Genomic DNA, 4,380 nt, shown 5'->3' with positions numbered 1-4,380 from the left:
AAGATGGGCGACACGATTATACACATTTTTCACATAGGTGCCACGTTTGTTTATCATGTACACACGTACTTTTATTTGAAGAACTCTTAAATAAATGTTTTTTATAGCCTTCATGTAGTTATTAGAAGGGTAGATGAATGTTTGGGCGCGCGTTTAGCCTGATCTTTTGGCGGCTCTTCTCCTGAGAAAATCAAAGTAAAAGCGCTCCATATGCATCGAAAGGCAAATAACCAGATTGTAGAAATATATGAAACTAGACTGAGTAAAACTTTTAAAGCTATGGCGATTAAGAAACAAGCAATCACCAAAATAGCTAAAAATGCACAAGACTCGACTAAAAGATGAGCAAATCCGTTACTCATATGTATTAATCCAGGAAGAAGTTGTCTTGATACACAAATTATTGATCTAGAACCATCTGCTAAAGAGATGCTAAATAAATTTTGACGTATAGTTGAAGAAAATTGCGGAAATTTTAATGACATGCTTTGAAATGGAGTCCAGACGTACTTTGCAAAAGATATATTCAACACTTTCAAAGACGAAATAGTACGAAGATAGGAAGAGGCAGAAGATAAAGCCCTTCTGGATATAAAAGACACACCACTGTTCAAAGTAGACATCAGCAACGCCTTGTGTTGAAAGCCGGACTAACAATGGAATGTTACAAAGAAAATCCCTTTCTTGACAAAGCTTACATTGGTTTTGCTTGAATCAGTTCAAAAAGCATTTGTAATAAGATCCATGCTCGTAATATTTTTGCAATGATTGTTTTTGGTTTTAGGGGTATGGAGATTCTTCCATCTTTTAAAGGGGGAAAAGGATCAACCAGATTTGATTGAATTATGCCTCCGTATGGGGAATCTTTTTTATCCAAGGCGTCTACTAGATTGAATGCTTCCATCTTATTGACTGGGCTTAATCGAGAACGTGAAGTTGTTTGTACTCCAAATCTCGATAGAGAGCCAAAAGTAGTGGAATCTATTCCTGTGATGCGGCTTGTTTGTGTTTCTATTTTCTCCTCTGAGACTTCTTCATCGAGAAGGCCAAGAACACTCCAACAAAGAATAAGTCCAATTGCCGCGTGAATTAAGCCGAAAGGTGAATATGACCATATTATTTTTACAATGCTCAGAACAGTTGAGCAACATGCTGCCCATTTCCAAGAGTCTCTGAAGTTCCAATGTGAATGATTGCTACCCTTTAGCCAATGCCATGTACGCATGCTTAGGTGAATTGGGATGGCAATCAATCCATTTAAAAATAATAGTTGAAAAAAAGGTGAAAGTGTTTTTCCAACAACCTTTACAAATCCAATAGCAGTTTTTAATGTAGGGGAGGTGGAGGCACACTTTAAAATCCGTGATGGTACTGGTATCATTCTAGATGTCCATATAAGTGTCTGGCTATACTTATAGATATATAATTTAAATATTATTTTTACCACAGATTAAGCAGCCTATCGGCTAGCTTTATTGAATCAAATTTTTCCAATTCGTTTTAGTTAGGAATATTATTATGTGAGAAGCTATTAGAAATAGCATGGAATACATGTTTTTAAATTCATCTAAAAAAAGGGAAATGAGGATGGTAGCTATTTCATCACCACTTTCTTCATTTTTTATCAAATAGTAAGTTTTGTAAGACATAACAACATTGATATTATAGCCTTGTTTTATCAAGAATTTCATGTCTATAGTCGAATTATTAATGGATTAATCTATCTTTGAAAGGAGTAGGAATAATTAGTGTTCCTAGTTTTTTCATAAGAAATGAGGAACGTATAGCGTATATATGTATCGAATTGCTTTTATTTATTAGCTTTTTCTTTCTATATATTTATGGATAAGATTACAGTTTTGAACTGTAATGCCAGTGCACTAGTTGGAAGAGGCATAGAACAAAAGAAGTATTTCTTATTTGACAAAGGTCTTGTCATATTATTCGATGAAAATGAAATTTTTTTGATAAAATCAAAAAAATAAATATTATGATTTTGCTATTTATTTCCTAAATTTTTGAAGAATATGACTTCTCCTTTATCATCTTATTCGAGGGCTTTCCCACCTCCACCACCACCTCCACCACCACCCAGTTTTTTTTCAAGATTAGGTTTGCGAAGAGATAGTATGCTATTGCGAAGAATGGAAAAAATCTTGCTTTTTATTATTTGTTGTATTGGCTTGTATTCCTACTTATGTGCTGCAGGGGCAATGCGCTTCTTCCGAATCGCTTCTGAAGAGAGCTTATTATATAATGTTAATATTTTCTCTGCCTGTTTGTGTTTTTTTTTATGTATTCTTTGCTTTGTTTTTAGATTAGATATAGCACACAGAAGAGGGCAAATAATAGCCTTTATACTGTTAATTTGGCCGATTGTATCATGTATTATTGGTATTAGTTACATGAATATTGTAGAATTAGATGCCAGTTCAAGACCTTATATATATACTTTTTATGTTAGTGCAATTGCATGTTTTTGTATCGCATTTTTACTGTTGTTATTTTTGCGGTCTGTATCAAATGTAGAAACGCATGAAAATATGAGAAGAAGACCTTCCATCAATAGTATAGAAATTGATCCCGACGTAATTTTAGAAATGCAAAACATTATCCCTCCTAGTTATGATTTGTTTGATTTATTTATGCCGCCTTCTTATGTTCCTCCATTAGGAGAGATTCCACCACCAGTATATGCAGATGGGAATGAGATAGATGAAGGAGGCTCTCCTCCAACAGGGCAAACGCCTCCTCCACAATATAGAAGGGAACATGGACAAGAATAATGTGTAGCACTTACCTTGCAGATTAGGTTGTGGAATATTTAAGAGTATTCCATTGTTTTGGAAACGAAATTAATAAAGAATAAAGTCAAATTGCTGCATGAATTATGTTGGAAGGAATATGCGATGCTTCAATGCAAGAAAAATAATTATTATTCTGAGAATTCCAGTGCTTTTGCTTCTGTATTTTATGGATAAAGTTAATTTTGGACCGTAATGTTGGTGGACTAATGGAAAGAGGTAGTAATAGGATCGAGTTGCCAGAACTCTCTATTACACTTCCACTGCATTTAGAGGCAGTTCGTTTATTTGTTGATCCCCCTATTAGCTATAATTATGTTGTAGCACTACCTCCTTCGTATAAGCCAAGAGAAAATAACGAATAAAAGAGATTTTTTGATAAAAAAACTGCAAGAATTGGAAGCTGTTGTCGTTTTTCTTCCTTCTCTAAGCTTCTGTAAGAATGGGTTATGACTTCATCTTCTTATTCGATAGACGCATCTTTTCCACCGCCTCCGAATACATCTTCTTTTTTTCAAGATTTGGTCTTAGTAGAGGCAATTTGATATCTCGCAGGCTAATGCGTATTATGTTTTTTATTGTTTGCTTGTTGGGGAATCTGTTTTTACTTATCTATGGCATTGTTAAGTCAACGATTTCATATCCTTTCTGAAGAAGGTTCTTTGGATATGTTTATGCTGATGGCTGCCTTTTTATGTCTTTTTCTATATATATTTTTTTACTTTTAGATTGGATCGGGTATACGGAATAACTCAAGATGTAGTGTCTTATGTAATGTTAATTTGGCCTATTTTATTATGTATTATCTGTATGAGTAACATCCATTTTACTGCTTCAAATAGAACTTTAGAGCAGATAGTATATCATTTTTATATTGTTGCAATTGCATCTTGTTATTGTTATCTTTGCTGTCTGGATCAAATGTGGAGAGGATTCGGACAGAATATCGCCCATTAGTAGTATAGAGTTTGATAATAGCCTAATTTTAGAAATGCAACATGCTCTTCCGTCTAATTATTTTTTGCTTGAACCGCTACCATCTTATGTTTCTCCATTGGGAGAGATTTCACCGCCAGTATATGAACATGGATACGAGATGGGTGCAAGGAGATCTCTTTCAACAGGAGAAATACCACCGCCACAATATAGAAGGGAACATGGACAAGAATAATGTATAGCATCTACTTTGGAAACGAAGTTAATAATGAAATAATCCTATAAAGAAGATACCTTGCTCAACCAGGATTACATAGGTTTTGATTGAATCAAGCTAGCAACGATTGGAGAGAAAAAGTATCAACCAGATTTGATGGATCGATTGAGAAGTTGCAAAGCCACAACAAAAAATTAAATCCAATTAACTTATGAATTAGGTAGGCAGGAGAATATGACAGCACCTTTACCACCCCCACCACCTTATCAGATGGTCAGTTTTACAAGAGGTCGCTCTACTCGATCGTTGAGGCAAAGTGGTGGGATTTGGATTGCAGTTGCTGCTTTTTCTGCTGCATTATTTTTATTAATTGCTTCATGTTCTTCTATGCTTCACAACCCTAATGGTTATCTCAATTATATG

This window comes from Nelusetta ayraudi, unplaced genomic scaffold (assembly GCF_046127955.1).
Source record: "Nelusetta ayraudi isolate G7.1 ecotype Tasmania unplaced genomic scaffold, CSIRO-AGI_Nayr_v1 ptg000310l, whole genome shotgun sequence".
Taxonomy (NCBI): Eukaryota; Metazoa; Chordata; class Actinopteri; order Tetraodontiformes; family Monacanthidae; genus Nelusetta; species Nelusetta ayraudi.
This window is presented reverse-complemented; position numbering follows the sequence as displayed.